The sequence below is a fragment of the Thrips palmi genome, unplaced genomic scaffold (assembly GCF_012932325.1).
Source record: "Thrips palmi isolate BJ-2018 unplaced genomic scaffold, TpBJ-2018v1 HiC_scaffold_3, whole genome shotgun sequence".
NCBI lineage: Eukaryota > Metazoa > Arthropoda > Insecta > Thysanoptera > Thripidae > Thrips > Thrips palmi.
In genome coordinates, this window is record NW_023144630.1 from 1989714 (window position 1) to 2003626 (window position 13913).

Sequence of the window (13913 nt, forward strand, 5' to 3'; positions counted from 1 at the left end):
AGAGTCGCTAAATGGGACTCGAACCGAACGTGTGACCCCACCAACGGATTGCTCTCCGAACGAGGAATCCATTGGTGGGGGTCACACGTTCGGTTCGACTCTGGAGCTCAAAACGCGTGCAGAGGTTTGGCGGCCGCCGCCGTCTTCTAACACACTGTGCAACGGCTGCGCGGGTTGGGAATCGTCCACGTATTACGTAACGCCATTTCGCAGCGCTGTCGCCCCTTCGTGGACTGTCAATGAGAGCGAGAGAGACAGAGCGACGGTGCCGCGGCAGTGCCTGTCCTTTCCCTCCGCTCGCCAACATTAATGCAGCCATATCTGCATCGTTTTGTCAGAAAGATGGTTCATAAAAGGTGTCGCCAAGAGTGCCGGCGTTTTATTTCAGCGAGATTGTGTCAAGGCACCCTGGAAAAAAAATATCAACAGCGGAGACAACTCGCAAACAACGAAAAACGAAACAGTAACATAAAACGGAGGAAAAAAAAGAGGATCCAAAAGTGCAAGCAGTGTACGCGAAAGTCGTCTCTCTGGTTCCTTTTTCAGCAGCGTTGCGATTCAGGATGAAAAATTGCAGCGCACCATTTGTTTGGTTCGCGGGTTCGCCCTGTTGAATGCTGAAGGATAGCCGGCTTGCCACTGCTTGCCACAGGGGATAGAAGACCGACGACCCGAAAGAGGGGAAGGGGGGCGATGCACTGCCAAATCGAATGGCGCGTCGGTACGGCCGGCCTTGTTCGGCCAGTACCCCTCCGAGTGCAGCAGGGATATATTCTTATCCACTATCATTGTTTGCAATGCACAATAACACACCTGAGCGAGCCGAGCCGAGCCGAGCCGAGCCGAGCCGAGCCGAGCCGAGCCGAGCCGAGCCGAGCCGAGCCGAGCCGAGCCGAGCCGAGCCGAGCCGAGGCAGGGTGGCCGACCGAAAACAACACGGCTGCAATCAGACGCCCATAAAGCCAGTAGTGGACGCCTGTAGACTGATTCCGAGAGTCGTTTTCGTCGCGCTGTCTCCCTCGCACCCATGCGGGACCCTTCGTGAGTGCGAGAGAGACAGACCGAGTCCGCGGGGCGCGCGAGGCCTGGCGCGAGACTACGCGACGCGATGAGAAATTGAGCGCGGTGCAGTTAAGCTGTAGAAATTAGGCGATGCACTGCCTCGCTCCGCGGCGCACGGAACCACACTGTAAAAGCTGATAAGGGAATTGCGGCCAAGTGGCGGTTTACGGTGCATTCAGCTAAAAAGAAAGAAAAATAAAAAAAAAAAGTCGTGGGATTTTTAAGAAAAGTGCATGAACTGGACGCTGTTCTGAGTACAGTCATCCTTTCCGGTGTTGTCGCGAGGGCTTTTGCAGTGTGCTTACAGTGTGCTTACAGTGTGCCAGCTGGTAGACTCCAGCCAGGGTAGGCTCCAGGCTGGAACGGACTGTACCGTACAGACACTTCCAAGATTATCCGCCTGACCTTGACGACAGCGTGCTGGGGCCGGACACACGAAAATTGCGCATTTTGGAGCGCACCAAATAACCGCCTTGAGCCCTTAATAGTGGGGTGTCTTGCTAACAAAGTGGACACTCTGACCCGGCCGCGCCATGCCACGCCATGCCACGCCAGCGCTCCAAATTATTCCAAGGCTCGAGCACCGCACGGTAAGTCACGGCACCGTAACTCATAGCCAGACGACTTGAAATACCTTAAATCTGGCTTCGGGTCCTCCGATGCTATCTCAGACGACAAGGCAGCATGCGGTGAGCCTTATCAGTATTCTCTTTATGTCCTGCTGGGGGATACTCTAATGAGTCGCCGGAACGCCCCGCCCCACCCCGCCCCGCCCCGCCCCGCCTCACCGGCTCCGAGGACTTTATACCACCGCAGGCCTCAACACGTCATACAGACAGAGACAGTCAGACGGATTTTACCGCCATTTTGTCTAGACCCTGCGAAAACCGTACCTCAGAACTCTAACCGCGTTTCGAGCTCCAGGGTCGCTAAAATGGGACTCGAACCGAACGTGTGACCCCACCAATGGATTGCTCTCCGAACGAGGAATCCATTGGTGGGGTCACACGCTCGGTTCGAGTCCCGTTTAGCTACTCTGGAGCTTAAAACGCGTCCTGGCCGCCAGTATGACGCCGCTCTCGGGGCGAATAATGTGCAGGCCGCGTTGCTGACCAGCTCCAAGGGCTGCGAGAGTGCGCCGCCTGCGCTGCCTGCGCCCTGACGTCATCAAGCACCAAGGGCCGGCAAGGGCCCTCCGGCCGGCAGGGGGGAGGGGGGGGGGCAAATTACCATCTCGGTGCGGGGCCTAACTGAAAAGTCGGCGCGCCCTAAAATGCAGCATGGATCCACCCTGAGAGGCGGGCTGGCGGGGCTGGCGGGGCTGGCGGGCAGGGCGGACCCAGGCGGGGCTGGCAGCCCTGGCGGGGCGGCAGTATAAAATGCTTACTACAGGCTTATGAAATCCAGCGGCGGCTCCGTCTGTGCTGCACGCCGTGCACTGAGTGAGTGGTCGAGCAATGAACAAGGAGCCCCCCCCCCCTCTCTCTCTTTTTGCTTTCTTCTCTCCCTTTCTCTCTGTCTCATTAGAGAGCCGAGAGGAGAGGTGCGGCGCGATGTTCAAGGAAAAGAGCATAAGGGCTCGCACCCTTTGAAAAGGCCTCGCTTCGGACGCGACTCGCCTGGAGGCTTTCCTGGAGTCCGCGGCGGGAACCACACAGTGGGCCAGGAGACCGGCGGGGGCGGCCAAAACTCTAGACGCGTTTTGAGCTCCAGAGTCGCTAAGCGGGCCTCGAACCGAACGTGTGACCCCACCAATGGATTGCTCGTTCGGAGAGCAGTCCATTGGTGGGGTCACACGTTCGGCTCGAGTCCTGTCCAGCGACTCTGGAGCCTAAAGCCTAAAGCTTCTGACTATTAGCACAAACAAAAATTTCAATCTCATTTAAAAGAAAATGAGACGTTTCTGGCAGTTGTCCTTAACCTCGGGAAATACGGAGTCGGCCGAGACCTGGACGCCACGGGTCGTACTTGCTGTTCTCAAATCACGCAGCGCTGTGCTTTGGCTGTGCCGGGGTATTCTCGAGGCTCCCTGCAGCCTACGGCCTAACCTTTTGCTGGACATAAATCTAGGCGTGGCTCTGTGGGGCGTGGCGGCGGGGCGGGGCGGGGCGGGGCGGGGCGGGGCGGGGCGGGGCGGGGGCGGGGCGGGGCGGGGCACGCGGAGCGCAGTGTAAGTCTGCATCTGTTTATCCCGCATCCACGCGCGAAGTGCACCCGAGGGCTTCGCATCGACACTACCAATCCTACACCAAAAGGAAAAAGTTTGTCTCAAGATGAGTAAAATTATATCATTTTCAAAAATACACGAAATGGAAAATTCAAAAATTCGCTGACGTTCGCGCTGTTTGTAGTGAGGACCCTGTCACGTTTCTTTGGACAAATTATCAAAAACGAAGTTGGAAGGCACCTGTTACTCTGTTGCCATGGGGACGGCTGATACACACGCCCCAGCATCGACCTGGGAAAGCCCTGCTCTGTCCTTGTCCTGCGCGGTGCGGCGGGGCGCGGCGGGGCGTGGCGGGGCGTGCCCTACCCCTCCACGTTTAGCCGACATGTCGCCTGGCGCGGTGGAATAAAAACAAAACAATCTCGCCGCCTGTTTGCAACCGGTGGGGTCGCTCAAAATCCCGGACGCGTTTTGAGCTCCAGAGTCGCTGAATGGGACTCGAACCGAACTTGTGACGCGACCAATGGATTGCTCTCCGAACGAGGAATCCATTGGTGGGGTCACACGCTCGGTTCGAGTCCCATTCAGCGACTCTGGAGCTCAAAACGCGTCCGGGAAGAGAGACGGACGGAGTGCAGCGCGCGCCGCTGGCCGGCCGGCCGGGAGCGCCGTGGAGGTAGGCAGCCGGCCCGCGCGGCCGTGGAGTGGGTAGCGCGCCTGGCAGGGGCCCGGCCAGAGACGCAGCGAGACGCAGCGACGCTCGCCGAACGACAGCTGCCTTAATGAGATTCCCCAGTCTAATTCAACATCTCACTCTAGGTGTCCGGCACACGCGGCAGTGGGCTGCTGTTTCATCTCCGTCTTAAAACAGCGTCTGCGCGTTCGTTCAGGCAAATCGCCCCTTTTTGCTCAAGTCGACAAAATTCGACTACCAACCATTTTGCTCTCTTTTTCCCAGGCGGTGCCGCATCCTTGTCCGTAAATTCGTAACTCGCGGCGGTGGTGAATAATTGGCGGTCACCTGTTTAATGCATCCTCTTTCGGTTCTCCGCGGTGTTACGTAATTAATGCTTTTCACAGTGCCAGTCATCGTGGCTGCGCGTCCCCTGACCTCGACAATCCCTTGTCCTGCTGCGGACTGTGATTCCGAGGGGGGGTCGCCTCTGTCTCTCTCGCTCGCACACCGTGAAGAAGGGGCGCGAGAGAGAAGCAGTGAGCGCGGATCCAGCCCGCAGTGTGCCAGACCCGACCTGACAGCCTTCGAACTGCAAGCTGGGCGGGGTAACAAATGGTCGCCATCCCCTAACCTCCCGCCTCTCTCTCTCTCTCTCTCTCTCTCTCTCTCTCTCTCTCTCTCTCTCTCTCTCTCTCTCCCTTGACAGGCGACGGGGCAGCTACTGGAAAAACCGCGGGGGTGGGCCGTCATCAAATTCAGCAGTGCTGCTGAAATCGCGCCTCACACGTGTTGACCGTTCCGAGTTGGCCCTGTTGTCGGACAGTCTCCGTTTTGAAGGCACGCTACGCTACGCCAACAATCCGTGGCTAATTCCATTGCTTTCGCCACGCCGGCCACGACGGCCACGACACCGCAGTCGCGCTGTCCGTCGCGGTGCCCGGCGCCGAGTGCCCCCAGGACGGCACGCATGCACCTGCCGCGCTGCAGTCCCTACACTAGTACCTCATTTGGGTACACGGCGTGAAATCGCGGGGCCCCGTCGGCCAGCACGACTCCGGGGCGCCCACCGGCCACACTGCAAAAAAAAAAAAAAAAACCCGAGCCGGACAGTTTGTGTTAAAAGTCGGCGACGCGGTTGGGGGATTGTCCACTCCCTGCAGACTGTAGCGGGGTGGGGTGGGGCGGGGCGGGGCGGGCGGGGCGGGGCGGGGCGGGGCGGGGCGGGGCGGGGCGGGGCGGGGCGGGGCGGGGCGGGGCGGGGCGGGGCGCGGCGGGGCGCCAGTTTATTTTGGTGTCCGCTCCGCATTCTGCATTGACAATGCCGCCCGTCTGGGCGCATGCTCTGCGGCCATTGTCTGCAAATTAAAAAGTCCTGCACACTTTGTGCGCTTATCTCACCCACACTGGCGCACACTCGCCCACAAAACTCATAGACACACCGACACTCACTCACACACACACACACACACACACACACACACACACACACACACACACACGTCTCTTCACACCTCTCGCGTTTACGAGACAGACGGTTGTTGCGCGGGTGAGCGCAACGTCCAGATCGCCCCCCCCCTCCCCCCCACCCCCACACACACACACACACACACACACACACATGCATTTGCACGGCCGGAGCGGCTGCACTGTGCGCAGTGGTGCGCGTGATTCCGAGCTCATTCCGGTTCATTCCGAGCTCTGTCTCTCTCGCACTCGCGGGCCGGCCCGCAGGAGTGCGAGAGAGACAGCCACTGGCCGTAACCGTATTGGTTTGGTCCGCGGGGATATACAGCCGGGGTTCGGTCCCAGGCAGGCGCCACCGCGGAAAAAGAAATCGTGCTGAAATAGGACTCGAATCGAATGTGTGACCCCACCAATGGACTGCGCTTCGGAAGAGGAATCCGTTGGTGGGACCACACGTTCGGTTCGAGGCCCATTTAGCGACTCTGGCGCTCAAAACGCGTCTAGAGTTTTAGCCGCCTCCGCCGGTCTTCTGGCCCACGTGACAGCGCTGCGATAGATCGCGGTCAACCCAGGTCTGAAAATCCGCTCTGCCTACAGCGGATCCGCTCTGCCCACAGCGGATCCGCTTAGTCTTTACGGGATCCACTAAGGTCGTAGTGGATCCGCTATGCTCTTAGTGGATCCTCTATGGGGCACAGTGGATCCGCTTCGGCCGCACCGGATCCTCTACGATCCGCTAAGCACAGGATCCGCTGAGGCTATTCAGGATCCGCTCTGTACAGGATCCTCTAAAGCCATACCGGATCCACTAAAGCCATACCGGATCCGCTCAGCTCTACCGGATCCACTAACCTCAGCGGATCCTCTACGGATTTCCAAAAATAAAGAGGCTATAAAATCGAAAGTTTTTGGTATTTTGACCTCAAAATTGGTACAGGGTTTATTGATGAGAATTCACTAGGGCCATTTGAATATAATTGCAATTCAACAACATAACTTCGCTATCTTTAAAACCGCCGATGATAGCGACAAACGGATTGCAGATTCGGATCGGACTCGGTTTCATTAACCCGGAACCCTCTTTTCAGAGTTTAAATTTCTTTTTATTGTCTTCCAAATAAAGGTTGCATTGTCGCTAAGAGGATCCACTAAGATCATACAAGATCCGCTAAGGCCATCCTCTGTGGTTACCGTATCCGCTATGTTGACACCGGATCCGCTGTGTTGACCACCGGATCCGCTATAGTGAAAGCGGATCCACTGTGGTCACACCGGATCCGCTTTAAAGGGGTAAATTTCACATCCGGTAAGAACGGGATCCGCTGCCACACACCGGATCCGCTTTCACACAGGATCCTGTATCGAACCGGATCCGGTGTGTGGCAGCGGATCCCGTTCTTACCGGATGTGAAATTTACCCCTTAGTAGCGGATTTTCAGACCTGGGAAAACACAAGCCTTCGGCCTCATGGTGGAGCCGCGGCCGTTTTTAGACATCGCGGAGAGGGCGCTTGTGTCCTCCGTCTTCAGGTTCCCCGTCCTGATATATTTTTCCCGTCACCCAGTTTCGCGCGTCATCTTAACTGGGTTACATCTGTGAACGCCGTCCCGGGTTTTATTCCGAGAAACCACAGCGCCTCGCCTCGCCTCGCCGCCCCTTTGGTCGTATCTGTCATCGTCCCTTTCGTTATGGCTGGCATTATCACTATTGCTGCTGCCACGCTCCTGTTGCTGTTGTTGCTGTTGTTGTTGTTGTTGCTGCTGTCTCTGGAAATGTCTATTTCTGTCGCATTGTGGATCCAGAAAAAGAGGAGAAAGCCGTTTGTGATGACGTCACGGCCTTATCGCTTTGATCCTGTTAATCAAAAAGACGCGCGCTCGGAGGTGGTCGGGGGGTGGAGGGGGTTGAAGAGAATCTTGATTAAACCAGTGCGACGGGGGCGCGCGCCGCGTGCGGCTACTGGTTGCCTTTTGGCTCTCAAACAGAGTGGCAACGTCTCGGGAGGACCCACAGTGGGCCAGAAGATCGGTGGGGGTGGTCCAAATCCAGGACGCGTTTTGAGCTCCACCAGAGTCACTGAATTGGACTCGAACCGAACGTGTGACCCCACCAATGGATTGCTCTCCGGACGAGGAATCCATTGGTGGGGTCACACGCTCGGTTCGAGCCCCGTTGGCGACTCTGGAGCTCAAAACGCGTCTAGAGTTTTTGTCGCTGGCGCCGGTCTTCTGACCCACTATGGGACGGTTGCCTACACTGGCAGGGGGTAGATACGACGTCACAGATATCCATTCCTCTCTCTCTCTCTCTCGTTTTTTCGTGTCTCCCTTTCGGGTCGCTTTTGAAAAGTCACAAAGAGCAACGGCAGGAAAGTGTTTCAATCAGTGGAACTCCACGCCAGGTGACGGGCTGTCTGTCCTCGTCGGCCGCGCCACTGGCCAGACAGAGACAACCGATTGGGGAGACATCTTTTGTCGCCCGCGCGATAATCGCTTCCAAAGTTTTTATTAATCAGCAAGATGGCCGCACTGGCGAGCTGCCTGCAGGACTGCGAGTCCTGTCTCTGTCTCTCTCGCACTCGTAGGGTGTCCCCTGCAGGTGCGAGCGAGACAGAGCGACGAAAACGACTCTCGGAATCAGGCTCTGCCGGATTCAGGCAAGGTGCCCCCAACTCCGTGGAAATCATTTTCTTGTGACGCCGATCGGGGCGGCCCGCAGGCCCGAAGGCCCGAAGGCCCGAAGACCAAAGAAGCAGCCCCAGACACTAATCATTGCACCCGGGCGACGACACATGCACTTACGTCTATTGGATGCGGGGTGGCGGACCAAGCCGAGGGGAGAGAGAGAGAGAGAGAGAGAGAGAGAGAGAGAGAGAGAGAGAGAGAGCGAGAGAGAGAGAGAGCGAGAGAGAGAGAGAGAGAGAGAGAAGACAGTTGCGGAGGGGCAAAAGTTGCGCGTTAGAATTATACAGCCAGGTTAGGGAAGGAGGCGAGACTGGCCACACCGAGTCGGCGGGCTGAAACTTTGTCCGCTGCACCAAACAAGACTTTCTTCAAGTAAGCCCGCCTCTTGGAAAAACGTCGGCGCGACACTAAGAGGAGGAGTCTCCTCGAGGCGGCCGACACGCCGACACTGCCGGCCTGTGTGCAGTGGGCCAGAAGACCGGTGGAGGCGGCCGAAACTGTTTTCAGCTCCAGAGTCGCTAAATGGGACTCGAACCGAACGTGTGACCCCACCAATGGATTCCTCGTTCGGAGAGCAAACCATTGGTGGGGTCACACGTTCGATTCGAGTCCTGCTTGGCGACTCTGGAGCTCAAAACGCACCTAGAGTTTCGACCGCCTCCACCGGTCTTCTGGTCCACTGCGAGTCCGGCCAGGGCACCGGGAGACAGTCGGTGGCGTCTGGCAGTGTATTTCGCCGCGCACGGTTGGCAGCGGTGCAGAGGGCGCGCAGCTCGGCGGCAGCACACTTGAAAGACGTGGAGGGGCAGCTAGAGCAGCGCAGCGGCAAAGGCAGCGAAGGCAGCAAAGGCACCAAGCGGCGTTTCACGAGGTGTGGACAGGCTGAACAAGGCGCCGCTGTGACAAACGCCGCACGACGCCGCCCCGCCCCGCCCCGCCCCGCCCCGCCCCGCCTTTGAAGCAGCACGGGTGCCTCCGCCATATGCGCGCCCCTGCTAACGGATCGGCCGAGTCTCCATTCCAATTCCTCCTTTCTGTTTACTTTCCGTTTTCCTTCAATTTTCCACTAGTTCGCTTCCGATGCTCGTTTTATTCGCAATGTCCTCTACTGCTCCTCTATAAAAGAGAGTTTCTTTTTACTTTTTGTTTTTTGTTTTCTTTGTGTCTCGATCCTGTGTCGCACATTTTTTATGTAGTGCGAACACCGTGCCCTGCTCCGCGACACGCCAACTGCAACCTGGTGTCGGTCGATCTCGGAGCTGTCTTGCTCGAGGCTCCGTCCCGCTGGCGCGCTGGCCAGTCGCAGGGGTGCGAGAGAGACAAGCGAACCGCGCTGCGGGATATTGCAGGCCGCTTGCCGCGTGACTTCTCATACCAGAGGGAGATGCGGCTCATCTGAGACAATTTCGGCTCCAGCTTGATGGCCTACTTGTGGGCCTCTCTCTCTCTCTCTCTCTCTCTCTCTCTCTCTCTCTCTCTCTCTCTCTCTCTCTCTCAAGGGGAAGTACAGACTGTTGATCCCCGCTTCGGTTCCCCATAAGCCCCCCACATTTGCGAGGGAAATGGTGGGGAACAGCGAGACGGCCGAGAAACATGTCGATCGCTGGCCTGGTCGCTCCGGGTCGGTGGCGGCCGCGGGTGAGAGAGAGAGAGAGAGAGAGAGAGAGAGAGAGAGAGAGAGAGAGAGGGGCCCAAATGGGGTCGGCCTCGCGTTTTGGAGCGCCGCCACACTCGCTGTTAAACGACGCGCCCTTCCGAGACCGCTGTGGCGTGGCGGCGCGGCGGCGCACCCAGTCTAGCCCGGCCAGCGACGTCAAATGTAAAACAAGATCCGTTATTTACGTAAATGGCTCCCAGCCTGGCCTTTGAGTTTTCGGTGAACAGTGCACCAGTCTCCCTACGGAACGACACCGTGCGTGCGAGAGAGACAGACTGTTCTGTTCCGAATCGGGAGGTGTGCCCCTTGGAGACAATTCAAGGTTCCAGGTTCAGTACTGCATGAGGGGAGAAAAATAAAATGCTGTAGCTGCATTTTGGTAGGGAAACACAGGAGAGCCGGCAAGTCGCGTCTAACTGCCTGGCTAAGCTCGTGGCTCCAGTGTCTCACTACGTTAGGCCCACTTGATAACTTTTCACCTCGTTTAGTCAATTCGGTTACTACACTGCGAGGGAGGCGGGCAGATCCATTTTAAAACAACTAGCGTACACTTCCCAGGGGGAAAGGCGTTCCGAGGATACCGAGGACCCGCGGGCACGTCTAGGGGGGGAGAGAGAGAGAGAGAGAGAGAGAGAGGCCGCCGGAAGTGGACAATTATGCGAGTTTTGATCCATGTCTGCGGAGTTGGCCGCCCTGGAGGAGAAGGCGTCCTGCATGCGGGTGTCCTTAATTCCCTTTGTCTCAACTCGGAGGGAAGTGCATCAAGGCGCCGGCATGAGGCTGAGGTCGCTCTGTCTCTCTCGCACCCGCTCGGCCGGACCCACGAGTGCGAGAGGGACAGAGCATCGGCCCGTTGCCCTTCCCGTGATAACTCACTTCAACCCCAACAGCCCAGCAGCATCGGACACTGTAGCCCCTCTCCCTATGGCGCACAGTGGGCCAGAAGACCGGCAGAGGCGGCCGAAACTCTAGACGCGTTTTGAGCTGCCGAGTCGCTAAACAAGACTCGAGCCGAACGTGTGACCCCACCAATGGATTCATCGCTCGGAGAGCAATGCATTGTTGGGGTCACACGTTCCGTTCGAGTCCCATTTAGCGACTGTGCGGCTCAAATCCCCGCCGGTCTGCTGGCCCACTGTGTTGACAGTGTACTCATTAAGGCGTTCAAACGAACGCCTCGGCGGTGGTCCGCATGCGGTGCACTGTATGACAAACATAATGGCTTAAGTAGAGAAATTAGTGGACGATTATGTCGCCCACAGAGGACCTCATCAGAGTCCTCGCTTCCGGCCAGGGCGTCAGCGGAGCCAGCGGAGCAATGGAGGAGAGAACGACTCTCAATTTTGGTGGACACATTTAAAAATTTACAGAAAGGAGGATGTAAAATTTCCTGAAGAGATTAAAATATTTTTAAGCGGTCTTGCTACCGCTTCTAGCTCTGCATCCGATCCCACTCATCCCATCCCATCCATCGCATCCATCCATTCAATAAAATATTGCCATTTTTCGCCTACCTATAGTTCGCCTACCTAATAAAAAAATTAAATAAAAATATTTAACAAAAAAACGAAAAAATCGGCGGCAAAAAGTGGCAATACGAAAGTCTCAAGGAGACCCGCCGATCAGCTTCGGTGTTCTTATGGGAACCGGGCCTTCATCCGACGCTCCCTGCCGCGCAATTCGACAGATTAGTGGGTTCGTATTGGGCTGGCCCACCCGAAGTGCGCGCGGTTTCTGTGGTACAGTGAGAGTCCAGATTCAGAGGCCTTACCTCAGAGGGGTCACATTGGGTATTTGAACCCGCGACCCCGAGTGCCGAGTCTAGTCAACTCCTCTACCCTGACCGCTCAGCCACCGAACCAGCTTGTCGGCGGCGATGTCGCAACTCCTCTTGAGCTGCCGTTCGAGAAATCTGGTCCCGAAAAAATGGTAATTTGAGCGGTCTCGAACCCGGGACCTGCTGCTTCCCACGTCGTGCTCTTAACCACTGAGCCACCGGGACGCCATGGCACCCGCCCTGTCTGCGCTGGTACTCAATCTTCTCTGGATATACCTCCCCAAGCAATTGGTCGCCGAAAAAATTGTGTATACTACCGGTCCCGAACCCGGGACCTGCTGCTTCCCACATCATGCTCTTAGCCACTGAGCCACCGGGGCGCCATAGCACCTGCCCTGCCTGCGCTGGTACTCAATCTTCTCTGGATATACCTCCCCGAGCAATTGGTCGCCGAAAAAATTGTGTATACTACCGGTCCCGAACCCGGGACCTGCCGCTTCCCACATCATGCTCTTAACCGCTGAGCCACCGGGACGCCATGGCACCCGCCTTGCCAGCGCTGGTACTCAATCCTCTCCGAATAAACCTCGTCAAGAAGTCGGTTGCCTCTGCCGAAAAATATGGTCATGGTACTAGTCTCGAACCCGAGACCTGCCAGCCAGCAACGCAGCACTTTAACCACTGCGCTACTTGGTTGCTACGCACAGCGCTCACCCCATCGCCGAAGTTATTATTTGTCCAGCATCAAGCAAGATGGGTGGCTATTGAAGTTTGGCGCTAGGTTAGTGGCGTGCATAGCAACCTGGTAGCGCCGTGGTTAGAGTGCTGCGTTCCTGACTGGCAGGTCTCGGGTTCGAGGCTAGTGCCATGAGCATATTTTTCGGCAGAGGCAACCGACTTCTTGACGAGGTCTATCCAGAGAGGAATAAGTACCAGCGCTGGCAAGGCGGGTGCCATGGCGTCCCGGTGGCTCAGCGGTTAAGAGCATGATGTGGGAAGCGGCAGGTCCCGGGTTCGGGACCGGTTGTATACACAATTTTTTCGGCGACCAATTGCTCGGGGAGGTATATCCAGAGAAGATTGAGTACCAGCGCAGGCAGGGCGGGTGCCATGGCGTCCCGGTGGCTCAGCGGTTACGAGCACGTTGTGGAAAGTGGCAGGTCCCGGGTTCGGGACCGGTAGTATACACAATTTTTTCGGCGACCAATTGCTTGGGGAGGTATATCCAGAGAAGATTGAGTACCAGCGCAGACAGGGCGGGTGCCATGGCGGCCCGGTGGCTCAGTGGCTAAGAGCATGATGTGGGAAGCAGCAGGTCCCGGGTTCGAGACCGCTCAAATTACCATTTTTTCGGGACCAGATTTCTCGAACGGCAGCTCAAGAGGAGTTGCGACATCGCCGCCGACAAGCTGGTTCGGTGGCTGAGCGGTCAGGGTAGAGGAGTTGACTAGACTCGGCACTCGGGGTCGCGGGTTCAAATACCCAATGTGACCCCTCTGAGGTAAGGCCTCTGAATCTGGACTCTCACTGTACCACAGAAACCGCGCGCACTTCGGGTGGGCCAGCCCAATACGAACCCACTAATCTGTCGAATTGCGCGGCAGGGAGCGTCGGATGAAGGCCCGGTTCCCATAAGAACACCGAAGCTGATCGGCGGGTCTCCTAGAGACTTTCGTATTGCCACTTTTTGCCGCCGATTTTTTCGTTTTTTTGTTAAATATTATTATTTAATTTTTTTATTAGGTAGGCGAAAAATGGCAATATTTAATTGAATATTTTTATTCAATATTTTTATTAGGTAGGCGAAATATAGGTAGGCGAAATAGACAGGTAGGCGAACATTTAGGTAGGAGAAATGATATAGACTCACTCTCTCCACTCGGCGAATCAAATGCGAAACATAGTTAGATCTGTTTGCGCGAATAGCCCGTGTCGAGTGGCCAACGAATAGTCCCTTGCGCGGCGAGTATGACCAGCCGGCCTGCCAGGACGCGAGGCGCGTGGAGGTGCCCTAAGCCAAGTCCTGCAAGTTGGAAACAAGCGGGCCGCCAGCAGAGAGAGAGAGAGGGAGAGAGAGAGAGAGAGAGAGAGAGAGAGGGAGAGAGAGAGAGAGAGAGAGGGAGAGAGGGGAGAGAGAGAAGGGGGAGAGAGAGAGAGAGAGAGAGAGAGAGAGAGAGAGAGAGAGAGAGAGAGAGAGAGGTCGTGACCGTTCGAGGCGCTCCACTGCAGCCCGGTGCAGCCCGTCCGTCCGTCCGCCCGAGCGTGCCATCCGGTCGACTTGTGAGAATTGTCCGAACGGAAAGGAAAGAAGGATCATCGCATTCAACTTGGAGGGTTAAACGCCCCGGGGCCAGGGTGACCCCCTCGGGCCCCGACGTGCCTTTTCCCTTTGCCCCGTGAGGGGTCGAGGGGGGAAAAAAGGCGCA